The sequence below is a fragment of the Peromyscus maniculatus genome, chromosome 6, assembly GCF_049852395.1.
Source record: "Peromyscus maniculatus bairdii isolate BWxNUB_F1_BW_parent chromosome 6, HU_Pman_BW_mat_3.1, whole genome shotgun sequence".
NCBI lineage: Eukaryota > Metazoa > Chordata > Mammalia > Rodentia > Cricetidae > Peromyscus > Peromyscus maniculatus.
In genome coordinates, this window is record NC_134857.1 from 134,545,004 (window position 1) to 134,561,903 (window position 16,900).

Sequence of the window (16,900 nt, forward strand, 5' to 3'; positions counted from 1 at the left end):
CCATTCTGTCCGCATCAGGTCGTAGCTCTCTGTTAACCAGGGACTGACTTACCTTTTGTCTTTTTTCCCAGCCTGCCCTTTTCCTGCCTGCTGGGGACACTTCCTCGGCCTGTCTTCCATGCTTCTGAACATTTCTGCATTGCTACCAATTGTCCTGTTTATGGTGTTGACTTGATTTTATGATTGCAGTTACAGTTTTAAGTTATACTAGCTCCTAGTTTCTTGTAGGCCTTCAGAAATTCCTGCCTGTATCTCAGTTAGCCTTCTTTTCATTTTGGTCTGGGAGCCATGTTTTGTCTTGTCATTATATTAAGTCCTTAGTCACGCAAGTTAAAGTTTAGCAGAATTACTTCTGTTTCCTACAGGAGACAGGACACGAAATGTCCTTCCATTTGCTTTGTTTAGTTAGTTTTGAATGGGTAAGAAAACAATTGATATGGTAATAAGGGACATTGAGTGAAGTCAAGCCTACCTCCGGCTCTGAAGTTAATCAGATTGTTAGGGGTTCAGTTTTTATTCTTTCATGATGTTCTGCTCACATATGAATATGCAGATATAGAAAATATGCACATTTGTATGTACCTTCCCCACATGGCATCAACACGTGGCCACAAAAGTATGTTAAACACAAGTGACTAGATGTGTTCTCTGTGGTCTGCTCCTTTCGGGTTTAACAAACGGTGACTCCGCGCCACTTCATCAGAGGCTGTGTCTCTTAATTCTAGTTCTCGAGGGGCATTCCGACCCAGGCTTTTGCTTTTACCAACAACACCGACTCCGTAGATTTGCCTATGAATAATTTTGCACAAATTGGATCGTATCTGCAGAACAAGTTCTCTGGTGTGAACCTTCTGGCCCAAGGACAAGTTAAAACTTCCATTAGGGATTGGCAGTGGCCTGCGGCCAGGTCTCCGCCACAGCAGCACCCAGCCCCTCCTCTACAGTGTTACTGAGATCTTCGCTTTCCAGAGCTGCTGTTCTGTTAAGATTTTCTTTCCATTTGAATTTCTCTTTCTTTTGCTGCTACGGAAGGAAGTGTTAAGGGTTGTGAACTCTGTGACCATCAAGATGGCTCTGCAGGAGAGGAGAGAAGAGACTGTACTCCTACAGGATCTGCACAGGTACACCATGTCATGGACGTGCACACATGTGTACATGCACACACATAGATAAACAAATGTAAAAATGATGAAATTCAATAAAAGAAGGTACAAAATGCAATCTGTTCAATTAAAGCACTAGGAACTCATGTCCTCAAGAGCAGACCCATTTGGGGCTAGGGAGATGCCTCGGTGGATCAGATGCTCCCTGCTCAGGTCTAAGGACTGGAGTTTGTATCTCTTCTTAACCATGTAAATGTTGGGTGGGCTTGGAAGCCTATGCTTAGAAACAGGACACACGGGGTGGGGATTGTCCCCAGAACTAACTAGCTAGCTAGACTACTACGTATATAGGTGAGATTTCAGTTCAACTGAGAGATCTTGCTTCAAATAATTTAGATGGCAAGTGGCTGAAAGAGACTCTGGTGTTAACCTCAGGCCTCCACACATACTCACTCGTGTAAACACCTCGCACAAACCACGTAGGTACTCAGGCAAAACAAAAACTGTACAATCGTGATAGTGCTTCAAGGCTAAAAGTGTCTCAGTAGAAGCAGCCACAATTCTTCCTCCGTTTTGAAATGCACCTGATTCAGATGCCTGAGTACAGTGATTACAACATGAGCCAGTATACCTAGTTTCGCTTTTTAGAAATTAACACAATAATAATTCCATGTAACATTTTGATACAAGAGAAATGTACCCACCTATCTTGTGTAAACTCATATTATCTGGGGTTTTCCTCCAGCCATGTCCAATTTCAAGTAGCAAATTCCTCTCAGTTGTTTAACACACAGTTCAAAATCTACTGTGTACAAAGCCTACAGGCCTTGCAGGATCCAGCCACTTGAGACATTGATCTCTACCCTTAGGACCTCCTAAATCAGAGAGGAATATAAGTATATATACAAATAGTTACAATGTAATGCAGCTGTGTTAGTCCCACATATGATTCAAATATAATGTTTGCTCCAGACAATCCTGCAGAAGTGGCTGCCCGTAAGTGCATAGGGAATAGGCTGTAAGCACACCATCTAGGGAGAAGCATCTGGACTTCTCAGATACACATGGTCCTGACTATGATGGGCTTGGTTATATATTTCCCTTTACAGTGGCACAAGCATGGTACATGTTCAAGTTTTAACATTTGGTTTTGCTCTAGGTTTGTGATGTGTGATCAAATATTCTCTCAGGACACTGGGAAGCAGCAGTGAGGTGCAGACTCAGGTCCCCCAACCTTGTGATAAAGAGAGATGACATCTCGTTCGCCACAGGCCATCACCCTAAAATCATCTTACTCTTGGTAGATTAAGTAACAGTGTTCCAAGTCTTTTTTGACTTAAATAAACTTATGAGTCTGTGACCCCATTGGAGACAGAGGAACGTCTATCCTGGGGATGCATTCTCGTTTTCTCTCTCTCCTCTCCCAACGGTCTCACACACTTGACACACACTCTGAGCCTCTCACTGGAGCCTGCAGGAATGACGGTAAGAATGTGGAATTCTGACAACAGACAGACTTGAAATATGATTTTTCAAATATGAATATCTGGATTTAGTAAGACCCTGTGAAGTGAAATCAAATGCAGCTTTTGAGGGCAGGGTGCTGTAGTTTGCCTGGGTGGAGAGAAGAGACTCTATTCCTACAGGATCTGCACAGGTACACCATGTCATGCACGTGTCCACATGTGTACATGCACACAATAGATAAACAAATGTAAAAATGATGAAATTCAATAAAAGAAGGTACAAAATGCAATCTGTTCAATTAAAGCACTAGGAACTCATGCCCTCAAAATCAGACCCATTTGGGGCTAGGGAGATGCCTCGGTGGATCAGGGCCTCAGAAGGGAACACCTGCATTTCACTTCAGCAAGCAACAGAAAACAACATGAAAGGGTTGAAAAGTAATTGTTTGCTTGCATTAAAATTTTTTACCTTGCATTGAAAATATGATCATCAGGGTTTTAAAAAATATTTCAAATTTATTCTTTGAAAATTTCGTATGTATGAAATTTATGAAAAATTCATATGTGTAATAAGTCGATGATATTTACTCCCCTTCTCCAGCTTCCCCCAGAACCCTCTCAACACAGTTCCCGCTTAACTTCATATCCATTTAAAAGTATTCACTTTTCATGCACTGAGTCCAGTTAGTGCTGCCCATACATGTGTGGGTATGGAGCAGACCACTGGGGCATGGGCAACCTGCCATAGCCACATCCCCAAATAAAAGTGACGTTTCCTTCGTCGACTGGCAATAGCTCTTCAGCGAGGGATGGGTCACCGGGAGCCCCTCCAGATCCTGGATGGCATTCTAACTGTCATGACTCTGTCTGGCCTTATGAAGGCAGTCACAGCTTCTGTGAGTACAGCAGCCCTGTCATGTCCAGAGGACAGTGTTTCCCAGCTCTTACATTTCCATGCCTGACCAAATATCGAAAATAATACACTGGAGACAGCAACAAAAGGTGCTGAGACACTTGGATTTGAGTATACAGAAAAACAGAACTTGACCCTCGCCCATAGCAAACCCTTTGGAGTTTTATTTTTATTTATTTTACTTTTCAGATTTAATCAGTTTCCTGTGTATGAGCATTTTGCCTGCATGTACGTGTGTGCCTGTGCTCAGAAGAGTTCAGGTCCTCTGGAACTGAAGTTATGGGTGGTTAGGAGGCACCATGTGGGTGCTGGGAAATGAACCTGGGTCCTCTGAAAGGTCAACAGGTGCTCTTGACCACTGAGCTGTCTCTCCTTTTCCCAAACTAATCATCATTTCAAGGGCTGTAAACAATGAACAAAATTGTAGAACACAGTTCTAGGAGCAAAAGATGACTTGTGGGTTCAATCCAAAGCACGGAACATAAATAATGCAGTGTGTGGCCTGCATTGTTTTATAAGTCTCATTTAATATTGTCATCAAAGAAATACAAACTGGTATAATGTTCGGGAGTAAAGACTGAGAAACAGGGAACTAATGATCTGTCCGTGAACAGGTTGCTGTTCCCATGGCTCTGTGCATTTACGTTTCCTACCTGAAGGAAACCAGTGGAAATTCACAGTTGGATAAGTCAAGTAGGATATGCACTCAATTGTTTAGGTGACTTAGGAAACAGAACTCCTAAATCAAGACTTCTTTGTCCCATTAGTGAAATTAAGCTTACATTTCAAGCTATATTTCCTAACTCAAAGTGTCAGTTTTGTTTTCACTATTTGCTCCTTTCAAAGTCTGACTTCACTTTGACACTCCAGCCCCAGTCTGGCAATGTGCCCCGAAAGGAAAGCCTTGGGTTAAAATAGCCCCTGTCCATGTAGGTACACAGGGGGAGTCAGCGGGGGCGGGGGCTTGGTGAGAGTTCACAAGACAGCTAGCACGTGTGCCTCATGGTAGCATCTTGGTACTGAAGAAACACTCCTTAGAAAAGCAACCCGAGGAAGTAGAGAGAAAACCACAGGATTTAGCCCAGAAAACAGAGCAAAGCAAAGCAAGCCCTGTGGGATGTGTTCTCATTGACAGTTCCTTTCGATGGGTTGCTGGACTCTTCCTGTGTCTAAACACTTCTACACTGTGAGGACATGCTACATAGCTTGAAATGGTAGGCACTGAGAGTCAACCGATTGAGTTTTAACCTCTGTTAACTGCATGATTTGAGACAAAGGATTTCAGCACTGTTCGCCAAACATTCCATGTGTGAATTGTGCACCTCATTTCATAGAGTTGGTCTGTGTATGGAAAGTGTTTTGAACAATGCTCCTCCCAGAGGATTTGCAATAATATGATAACTTTTAAATCAATCGCCACTCTATTATTTCAATTGATGCTGATAAGATAGGAAAAAGGTTGTAAACTTTGTGAAAGATTAAGTTACACAATAGAACCCTCACATAGTGCAGAGGAAATGCTGAACGAATTTCAACTATTACTTCCAAAATACTTTGCAAGCAATTTGTGAGCAATTGTGAGGATACATTTAAAGCCTAGGGAAGAGAGTGGAGTGGGATCTAAATGGCCTGTCAACATGGAAGTACTTCCTGCACAAACTTAACTATGAAAAGACACAAATAAAAGATTACAAACCTTTTACAAAGATCCTAACTTTTTACAGATATTCTTTGTAACTTCGATGTAATGGGACATTAAGAGCAGTTTTGTGATGTTGGTGTTAGGATTACCTATGACACTCCCATCCTTTTCCCTGCGGCCCCCACCATAGCTGCCTTGGATCCTTCCATCACTGCATCTGAGAAGACAGCTATGCCTTCCACACATGCTGGTCTTGGCAAGTCCACCAGGGATGTCTTTACTGATGGCTACAGATTTGGCTTAATAAAACTTGATTTGAAAATAAAGTCTGAGAATGGATTGGAATTTACCAGCTAAGGCTCAGCCAACACTGAGCACACCAATGTGAACTACAGCCCAGAGACCAAGTACAGTGGACCAAGCATGGCCTGGAATATACAAACAAGTGCCGTACAGACAGCACCCTGGGCACCGCGCTCACTGTGGAAGACCAGCTTGCATGCGGACTGAAACTGACCTTTGATTCACCCTTCTGACTTAACCCTGGGGGAAAAATACCAAAATCAAGACAGGGTACAAGAGGGAGTATATCAACCTGGGCTGTATGTTGACTTTGACATCTCTGGGCCCTCTGGTGCTGGGCTATGAGCGTTGGCTGACTACCAGATGAATTTTGAAACCTTGAAGTCCCAAGTGACCCAGAGCAACTTTGCAGTTGGCTATAAGATGGCTGAATTCCAGCTTCATACTAACATGAATGACAGGACAGAGTTTGGTGAGCAAGAAGGTGGGGACCGCTGTCCACTCGCCTGGACAACAGGAAGCAGTAGCACTTGCTTTGGAATAGCAGCCGAGTGTCAAGTGGACCCCACGCTTGCTCTTTAGCCAATAGGAAGTACTGCAGCCCCGTCAGATTAGGGTTCACTCAGACCCGAGAGTCAGGCGTCAGACTGACACTCTGAGCTCCGTGTGATGGCAAGCACATCAATGCGGTGGCCAAAACTTGGTGTGGCCTGGGATTCCAGGCATAAATGAACATTGTACAATTGTTCATTTTAAACTACTTTGCAGCATAGCTACTTTCAGAATTTAGTGTGACTTCTAATGTTGTGTGTTGGGGATGTGAGAATTGATAAAGGTCATGTTAGATCACCAGACTAAGGAAGACTGGGCTTTAAGGTGTTACCATTTCAGAGGTAAAGAAGAAACCCAATTCCAGGGTAGATGTGGGTTGGGGAGGAGCCTCTCTGGAGATTTCAGGTTGCAAGTGGAAGCTGGGAATGTGTGGGCCTTTTGTAAATCTGTCTGGAGTCCACAGATGAAGCTGTGACTTCCTGAGCATCAGACCTTGGTGTGCTACTCTTAACTGCTGAGAAACAGGCACACACCTACGGGAAAGGAATGTTTTTAGACAGATCTCCATGCCTGTTCCCATTCTAGCCCAGCAGTCACCTGTTTTACAAGAGCAGTCTTCAGGGTGTGGTTAGCTATTTCTTTTGTGCCATTCTAGGGTAGAGAGGGTGGGCATGATGGAGCCGGTCATTCAAGACTTAATCCTTTCTTGTGGTGTGGGGTGGTGTGGGGTGGGGTGAGGTGGTGTGGTGTGGTGTGGGGTGGTGTGGTGTGGTGTGGGGTGGGGTGGTGTGCTGTGCTGTGGTGTGGTGTGCTGTGGTGTTGCTTTCTTTTTCTTTCCTTTCCTTTCTCTTCCCTCCCTCCCTCCCTCCCTCCCTCCCTCCCTCCCTCCCTCCCTCCCTCCCTCCTTCCCTCCCTCCCTTCCCCCTTCCTATTCTTTTTTTCTGCCATTACACCAGAGTATGAAATAGCTTCTGGAATCTCCATCTCTGAGCCAGGACAGGTGATTGTGGTCACACCATAACAACACCAGGAATCTAAACCAACTTCTGTTATAGCCTCACAACTCTATTTTCTAGCAGTTTAATGGGTCCATTATAAACTCCTTTATTTTGTGTGAAATTAGCTCCTCCCCTTCAAATGTTATAATTAATTAACATCACTGAAAATAAAATGAATGAAATATTGAAACATTAAAAAATCCTTATGAAATAAGTAGTGACCTTCATCATCCACCCCATTCTTAGGACTCTTCCAAACGCTCTTCATTCTTGAACCATGTGACTGGACACCAGAAGGTTCCCTCATGGCTCTCCCTTCTTGTGCCTAGCTAGGTTTCTTTGGGAGACTGGTTCTCCTTTGGAAATGGCTGATTTCCTGGTGGAGCTGCAGTAACCAATATCACCATGTCTTTCCCAACGCTTGAGAGACAGATCACTGCATGGCCCTGTGTCACATACCTCACCTGGTCTCTGCAAACGCTTAGCAGGGAAATTACATTTGGGACCGAGAGCTGGAGAGCAGGCAGAGCGAGAGGGCACTGGAAGAGTTCCAGGCAATCTGTTTATTTTTATTTTTTACTTCAATGTGAGGGGCATGAATGTCCCAGTGCCACAGCCATGGTGCTTCTGCCAGAATCACTTACATGTACAGCAGGCTCAATTCCTGGGCTGAGTCCTTCTCCTCCTCCATGGATGATTACTGCCTTCTTCACACCCAGCCACCCTCCTTAGTTCAGGGGAACTTGGCATGGACAGGGGTGTCCACAGCTTCTCAGACGCAGGGTTTGGGTTCCAGGAAGGGATGGTTTCTGAGCCCCTAATGGTGGAGATTTTGCTCAACATCAGCTTGCCTCTGCAGGGGCCAGGGCTGAGCAAGGAGTGGGGCATTTCTGGTCAGCATTTCTGTCCTTTGTCTTGGGCTCCCAAGGGCCATTGTGTGTTATGGAAGAACAGCAGGTTGGCATTTGATCTGCATTCACATCCTAGCTGGGTTATTCGTGTGTGCCTTTGGGCAAATTTCTTAAATCTTTCCAAGACTCCATTCCTGCTCTCTAGAAAATGGTTTTTCCAAATTCAGATGGCTCCATGCTGATCACGAGGAGTAAACTGATTTCATGGCCACTTTTTTTGTTGCTTAAGCACCAAGTCCGAAACAGAACATTCTCAGGCACTCTGGACGGGGCTTCCGTGACATAAAGCTTATGTCTATTCACCTAAGAGCTAAAAGTGAAACTTTCTTCTTTCCACAGCTCCCAAGTCTGGCGGCGGCACAGACAGAAGTCACAGACAGTGATGTTTGTCTCCCACTCCATTCTCCTCCGCTGCCGGCTCTGCCACCTTCCTCGTAAAAGCTGATGATTTCTGCCCGTTATCCCAGATTCTTCTCCATCCTGCCCACTCCTGGCTACCATGTTCTGTAGCTGCGGTTAACACTGTCAGAGTCTGCTGGAAGTGCCCAGGACTGAAGGCCCCGGTGAGTGCCAGCCAGCATCGTGGACAGCTCTTGTCACCACTGATTCCCTTTGATGTGTTTGTCAAATGTGCCTGTGGTCCTTGCCACTGATCTGACAAATCCAGCCCTCACCTAGGTTTTAAGGCTCCCCTGCACTTGCAGCACAAGCTTTTGACTTGTTTGATAATTTTAGGAGAAATACCACCTAATAATGCTCCATGAACTCAGCACCACTGAGACAGTGAGCATCCAGAATAGGGGCTGACACCTCAAATTCAGCTCCCTTCTAATACAGACTCAACAGTATAAGTTCAGGCACAGATTCAGAGGATTTCACCAGAGGATAAAAAGGCAAGTGCAAAGTCCTTACCTACAGTGACTTACCACCAGTGGGGATCTTTGTTCTTTAAGCTTGGAGTTCAGCGGTAATTATTTAGCTCTATAGCTGTTTGTGATTCAGCTTAGGGGACACTGTGGGCATGCTGGACAGAGGAAAGTTACCTGGGGGTGACAGATTCTTCAGACAAAAGCATGCACCCCAAGTCATAAGTTTGGGGTGTCACTGCACAAACAATTCCTACAGTTTGGAGTGTTCATGAACAGCAGCTTGTGACAGCAATTAGTGACTAACGGTAAGAACATTCGATGGGTGTGTATTTGGTGATCTCGTTACAGGCGACTTTCTGAAGGATTACACTTTGAGTTACCAAGAACACAGAAACAGGGCCTGCCATCTTTGTTGGGTTTACAGATATGGAAGGGCGAAACAGAAGACACCGTGAGGAGAGAACTCAGGCCGTGATGCCAAGTCCAAGTTGCCAAGTGTGGGAAGGAGGTGATACAATAACAGACTTTCCCAGGCACAAACCCCATCACCCTGGGCTGAAAGCCTCACTGACCGCTAGTGAGGATCTGTGGACAGACACACTGTGTGCTGTGGTAATTCTGTTCAAGTGTGATTATTAATATTAATACATTATTCGCAGGTAAACCATGTTACTCATTCCAGTAAAGATCTGAACCATTTAGTCTTTTGGTTGTTATAATTTTCCCTTTTCTTTTTTGCATTTTAAAATAATATACTTTTGTTAACTTTAAAAACTTTCATACATGCATACCATGTATTTTGAACATATTCACCTGCCCCCTCCTGCCCCTAACTCCTTCTAGATCCACCCTGCATGTCCTCACCCCTCCCAGATTCTTGCCCTCCTTTTAATTTCTTTTAAATTGCCATCAACAGGCCCAATTTCTTTTATTCATTATCTTTGAGTGTGTGCAATGTGTGTATGTGCATAACGTGTACAAACTCACATGCATGTAAACATACCTGTCACAGTGCAGGTGTGGGGGTCAGAGGACGACCTGGGCGTCAGTTCATCACCTTCCACCATGTTTGACACAGAGTCTCTTGTTTCCACTCTGAATGCCAGGCTAGCTCCCTCAAGCTTTGCGGGTTCTCTTATCTCAGCCCCCATCTCACCACGGGGACAGAAAGATAACAGATGTGAGCTGCTGCACCCAGCTTTACCCACTGATCCATCCCCTCAACCTTGTTAATTTTGAAGAGGAACCATTTTAGAAATTAATGAAGGGATACTTTTTCTACTGGGAATACATATGAAGGACTAAAATCTGTCTTTATAACGACACACTAGCACACCACCAACTTCACTCTGTGCTCTGAAACTCCAGAACAAAGCATGGTGGCTGAGCCTCCCTGGGTGGTTCCAGTACTGAGTTTCTTCTGATCCCCAGTGAAGCTTATTCATTCCGTGTCCCCTTTCACTGAGAATGAGTGGAAGGGAAGGTCCATTTGCCTTCCTAGTTTATGTGTACTGTGCTCATTTGCAGTGGAGACCAAGCTCACCGTGGGCCTCTAATGCGAAGCTGTGAGTGAGGAGATACTGGCAAATTTTGTATAGAGAGGCTTTGCTCCTGAGACTACAGCTCAGATATAACCTCCCCCCACGTCACACACTCCCCTCCGTGTGTGTGTGTGTGTGTGTGTGTGTGTGTGTGTGTGTGTGTGTGTGTGTGTAAGTTGTCATCTTGAAAGATTACATCTGCTATTAGCACATGGCATGAGAAATGATAATTTGAAAGAGCTGCATAAAGGCACATTGATTCCAATGGCATATTACAGAATACATTTTGCTCTTGATTTCAAAAGTTAGCACTTTGTAAACTGCTGAGCTTGCCTCAGGCATTGTGTTTCAAGTTACTTATTTTCTTAGGTCAGTGGGTTGTTCTGTGCATCGCTTTAAAAACCAATCACAGATTTGAAAGAAAGGCAGAGCTCTATGTGCCTTCAGATGCCTGCAGCCAGCTTATGTGGACTGTTCTCCATACACCGAGGAATGCCTTTCTGCACACATCCATTGCTGGCATCCTGCCACTCCTCAGACTGAACAGATCTCTCATGGGGCATGTCCTTTCTCTCTCATTTCTAATCAGGGGTCTGATCGGCTTCCTGGTAACTTTACTCTCCAATATGTATAACACAGCCCACAACCCCCACCCACTTAAAAAAAAACCAGAATCTTTAGAAAAGCTGTATTTTCCCCTCCTAAAGACAAGGGGGATTTTTTTTTTCTGAAAAAAAAAAAAAGAGGATCTCTTATGATTTATTTGTAGCTAAGCAGTACCCACATGCAGCATTGTCAGCTTGTGGCAGGTTGGCCTCTGTCCCTGTAAATGTGAGTGCTGAGCAGTTTTTCTTTCCTTCTGGAGTTTTGATAACAGTGAGTAAAGCAACTGCTTTTGGTCTACCAATATCAAGAGTAATTATACAAAAATCCTATCTGGGGCTGGATAGATGGCTGAGCAGGTAAGAACCACTTACTGCTCTCACAGAGGGCCTGAATTCGGTTCCCAGCACCTGAGTCAGGGGGCTCACAGCTGCCTGTAACTCCAGCTTCAGGGAATCTGTTGCCCTCTTCAGGTCTCTGTGATTCACCCATGCTCACATGAATGTACACACACATAGACACAGAATTAGAAATAAAATGTTTAAAACAGAACCTTACCCCTACAATAGGAAACAAAGATAGAAAATTCTGTTTCTCACTTATCACTAGTCAAAAAGAATTAGAATTCTCTGGAGCAAATTGAAAAGTTATGGGGCAAAATATTTTCATGAGTACAACCTCTCCAGGTGCTGAGGGATTGAAGGCATCAGACCCGGTGGGTGTATCAGCATTGACGTTTGTGAAAATGTGCATGAAGAAATATGCATTGATTTTAAATGGCATGCCACCAAAGCCTCAAAAATAATGCACGATTTTCCATCTTCTAGCTTAGATGGAAAAACATGTGTTTTGCTCACAATTTTGTCTGGGGGAAATGTGAACTCCCAGCCGATTGCATTCACATGCAGGCCCCTTTTCTAGATTGCTTTCAAATGGAAGCGTAACATATGCTGTTCTGTGGGGGAAATAAATAAATAAAGCAAACTTTCACAATGTTAATTCCTAATATATAGGATTATGGGAAAAAGCCATGTTGCTTCAAACAACCCCTAGTTTCCCCTCTAGGTAGATTCATGGGGTGGTGGTGGGGACAGCGATGACTTTAACCCTTGCATATTTTGTGCTACCCCATGGGGCCTGCATATGTTTCTGAATAACTTTCCTCTTTCGGGATGAAGAGAGTCGACCTCAATAACCACATTAGGAAGAATAATAGGCCAAAGGCACATGTGTTGACAGATGTTTCTACCCCGTGGAAAGAAGATAGAGGAAATTAGATGATGAATTTTAGGGTCTGAAGCCTTTCTAAAGTATTGTATTTTCCTGAGGTCACCAAGTGTGCGTTGGCGGCCTTTGGCAACACTGGAACGTCCTTGGAGTACGTAAATGAGCTTTTGAATTGCTCCCAGGATGGACTGCTGACCGATTTGTCTCCACTGGCACTTGGATGCAAAATTAGAAACAAGGTCTTCTGAACAGCACCATGGCCTGTGCAGGAGCCTTGTGTGATTTATCCTCACTCATTTTCTTCGCCTTCCATGCTAAAATATTTTTACATGGTCAATAAATTATGAAGGCTGACATTAATAAGACGAACTGTGGAAGAAAATATGAGACTCTGAATATTTATAAGAATGTGGAATTGATATTTTACTTTTATTCCAACTGGCTCTGGATTTCTGGGATTTGTTGAATGAGGGCAACTACCTTAATTTGGATAAATTTATAATGAGCCTGGAGGACTGATGAATCCTAGGTCATTAATAATCAAGAGGGCGCTTAGTACTTAGGTCATTTCAGGGATAGGAGGTGGCATCCTTGGAGAAGTGAAATGAATCCTTTGGTATTGAAAAATTGACCTTAATGTTGGCCTGGGGTGACCATGGGTTCCCATCAGCCAATGGTGTCTACCATCCAGTGAGCTCTAGACGGAAGTTGCTTGAACATCAAAGGAGAGGGTGAATGCTGCAGTCTGGAGATGCCCCAGTGCTGGGGATGTTCTCTGTACTTAAAAAGTAAGAGAATGCAACGCGGAACAGGCATAGGTCCTTAGAGTTGCCGGTGTTGGGAAGGACTTTGTGGCTGAGGGCTACAAAATAGAACTCTGCACATTTTTTTGAGAAATCAAAAGAAGATAACATTTAGGTTAATAAAGAACAGTCTTTAGGAACTTAGGTTTTGTGTTGTACTTTCTAATCCATCAGTCTCACCTAACTGAGATCTCAAGGTTATATTGTGAGGCAGGCGTGTTTTAGGTCCTTTTTTGTCTTTGGTTATGAATTCTGTCCTGTGACCTCTGAAGGACTCAAAGCTCCATCAGGTAGGCCATTAAAAACCAGAAGAGAAAGTCTTCACCAAATGGTTCAGACACAATTGATTACATATAGATTGCACTTCCTCTCAGTCTGGAAACTCCACGTTTTCCAGCCTGAAGAGGACATGCTACTTCCTGGACTCTGCTATAATCTAAACGTTGGCATTCTGTCAATGTCATTTTCCTGAGCCAAAGATCTCTGACGTGATGAGTTCTGGGATTGCATGTGATGCTGGGAAGTTTGTAAACGTTGGCTGGACAGGCTTTGTAGACCCAGCACAAGCAGGGAAGGAGGCCCTTACCTGTCTCTTCTTGCACTGTTTCACCTCAGCTCCCCTGAGCTCGGTATTCTTGTTTGTTGCTTACCTGGGACCATGATCCAACTGTGGAGAAGTCTCCAGGCTTCACGCCCTTCCTGGGAGTTCCAGACACATCTCTCCTGCATGGAGAAAGAGAACGGCATCCTCGGTTTTCTTTCCCATTTCTCCATAAGCCTCCGCCCTCTTAGGATCAGCAGACTGGAAACTGGATCTGAAGTCTCTATGTTCTGGTCCAGCATTCACCACTTTGGGGAAGGTAAAGGATTTCTAACAGAGGGAGACTTTTCCTCTGAGGCCTGAGTTATCTGGTCCCTGTTTAGAAGACACGTTTGGTTTCTCTGAGCAGTTGACGTGGCTGGAGAGGGCGCTAACTCCCGTCTTTGCACCTATCTCTTTTAGATTTTGTCTCTTCTCTAAACATGTTCAGGGTCTTATTTATTCTTCATGTGAAATTTCACAGAAATATAAATGGTTTATGAAAATGAATTATTCTGGACAATAAGTGACTTCTTCCTGGGGAAGCATTGGCCTTCAGTGGCGGCACAGTCTTTAGCATTTTGACCTTTCCTTTGTGCCCTCTCTCACCCACCTTCACAGTTTCTGGAAGTCAGATCACATGCACTGGTGTTCACATCTCTCGCCTTTTCTTCTTTGCCCTTGTAAAGATATATTTTTGCATTTATATTTAATTTTAATTTTTTGCAGTCATAAATGTTTTTGAAAAGACTTCTGTTTCCTTCAACTCCTTTTTGGCATGTTTGTAAAACACAGTAAACACTGTATTAAATAGTTTATAAACACAAACGATTCTGAGGATGCTTATTAGAAGCAGTTGTACCTTTCTTAAATTTTTTATTTTACTTTTGCTGACTCTTTGTGGATTTCACATCATGCATGCTGATCCCACTTTTCCTATGCCTGTTCCTCTCTCTGCTCCTGCAAACTCCCCCACCAAACAAAATCAAATTTAGGAGAAAAACTAAAACCAAACCAAAACAAATAAAACAAATAAAGAAGACTCTTATCATCGTGGAAGCTGTTGTGTGGTCCGTTGAGACACCAGTTGTATTTTTTAAAAAATTAACCTTTCCTTGAAGTATTAATTTCATCTGGTGTCAGTTTTTCTGTTTGTGTCTCTTGTTGAATTTATTTCATGCTGCAAACTTTCTTTGAATATCCAGGGAACTAGGGCGAAACGTTCATATAAAGACTGGAGCAGCTGGGCATGATAACTCATGCATACCCTAGAACTTACTCGGGAGACTGAGGCAGGATCAAGTTCAGCCTGGGCTATAGGTTATCAAGAAAGCTTTTCTCCCACCAACTCAGTGAGAGATGCTAAGTAAAACACACTCCCTGGGCCTTACCAAACCTTGAACTCATCATAAAAACAGACTACAGCTAGTGCTTGAAGCTTTGCTTTGGTGGGTTGTCATGCAACAATCAGTAAATAGAACACACTTTAAAAAGTCTCTTTCATCCTCCAAATTTCCAGGGCAAGGCCAGCTACATATTTCTGTTTTTCAGATAAGGAAGCCGTGACACAGATGCAGTGGACACGGGCACTTAGAGCAGCCCAGCTCCTTTTGCAGCGACGTAGAAAATCACAGCCAGAGAGGAGAGGCGCTCAGCACCATCGTGCCCACAGACTGTGCGCCAGCCCAGCCTTCTCTCCAGCATTATGTCCGACAGCCAGCAGTATCATCATTCACACTGGTCGAAACAGCTGGGGCCATTTTATACTCATGGTGGGTAGGTTATGGGTTCTATAAAGCACTTTGGCAACTGTGCACTCACAGTTAAATCATTTAAGTTCTCTGACCCCCACTTTCACTGTCCATAAAACAAAGGTGAAAGAACTTGCCTCAAAATATATTTAAGAAACAAAACGCAGTGACAATAAATTACCTGGTAAAATGTTAGTGTTCATTAGATACATTATGTAGAAAACTTGTCACAAAGTAACTTTTCATTTCTATTAATTTTCTAGGAGGCTAAAATTGTAAATAAAAAAACAAAAAAAACCCAATAATGCCATAGAAAAATAATAGTAGCAACTGTAGTTTGGCTCCATTAATCTCAGAGTCTGTGCAGTTGGTCATATCTGTAGTCCACATTTTCAGACGAGAACAGGCAGTGATTAAGCAATGTGTCAACTTATAGGGAGGCTGGGATCTGGCTCTTGGCAGACCAGGAAGGGAGTCGGCTATCTCTTACAGTATAAGAAAGATATCCTGTTACTCTGCAGCGTCTCCTCTAGGACCAAGCTGGGGAAAACCCCTAGTGACAGCCGGCTCTCCTATCAAGCCAGATCATTTCCCAATCTTTCTGGACAGGAAAACAGATTCCCTGCAATTGCAGGGGACATGAATTCTTCTTAGAATGTTTTCCTCCTGTGTCTTGGATCTTCCTAGGGTTCTTTACTTTTAAGTTTTCAAGCTCCCTGGCTAAGCCCTGAACCTGAAACGTGCAGGCGTCAACAATGCTTTGAAGTGTATTTGAAAACTGAAGCAGAAGACATCATCCTCAGGGACTGTTTTACCCTCAGAAAGGACCTGAAACATCTCTCTGGACAATATTGTAATTTTCAGATCAGTGATTCAAGATTTTTTGGTAGTGGGCCTTTGCTGCGACATTACAGCCATGTGTATACTCCCTCTCATTGCTGTCTATGCCTTCTTCCACTAGGGAACCCTGCCTCTGCTCATTAACCATTTTGTGCAATGAGTCTTTTTCTATCCCACCTAGCTCAGTCGGTAGAGCATGAGACTCTCTTTATCTCAGGGCCGTGGATTCAAGCCCCGCTTTGGGTGCCACAGGTAATGAGTCTTTCTCTGTCCCGCCAGCCAGCTCCCAAATAATGACACAGAGACTTATTATTAATTATGAAAGCTTGGCCTATAGCTTAGGTTTGTCCCGCTAGCTCTTATAACTTAAATGAACCCATTTATATTAATGAAAGGCTTTTTACCTTTCATTCTATATGTCTGACATGTCTCATTGGCATCTCCCTAGGCCTTGATTATCTCCTCCTACTTCCTTTCTCTGTGCCGAGAAGTCCCACCTATACCTCCTGCCTAGCTATTGGCCATTCAGCTTTTTATTACAACTATTACAGCAATGCATTTTCTCACAGTGTACAAATATCCCACAACAATCTTGTTCTTTAGTTCATTACAAGATTATAATTTTCTAGTCTGAGAAAATCATGTGGAGTTTTGCATACTGTTACACAGTGAGTGATTCTGAACTGGTCTCATGGTTTCTTTCAGCAACTCATCCAGGATGCTCTCTGGGGGAGTCTGGGAAAATATCTCAGATACTAAAGCCCAAAGGCACAGTGTAGAGGCAAGCTCTTGACGTCC

The 16,900-nt window shown here is 43.7% G+C and overlaps 1 long non-coding RNA gene and 1 pseudogene across 1 annotated transcript in view; both read left to right on the forward strand.

Moving 5' to 3' along the window:
* The window catches only part of LOC121830542 (uncharacterized), a 48,728-nt gene extending 33,411 nt beyond the window's left edge, over positions 1-15,317 (forward strand). The window contains exons 2-3 of the long non-coding RNA XR_013051964.1: positions 8,228-8,451; positions 15,063-15,317. This is a non-coding gene — a long non-coding RNA (uncharacterized LOC121830542). The remainder of the gene's footprint in view (positions 1-8,227; positions 8,452-15,062) is intronic.
* On the forward strand, positions 5,356-6,155 carry LOC102922025 (non-selective voltage-gated ion channel VDAC1 pseudogene; annotated as a pseudogene).
* Positions 15,318-16,900: the final 1,583 nt, after the last annotated feature.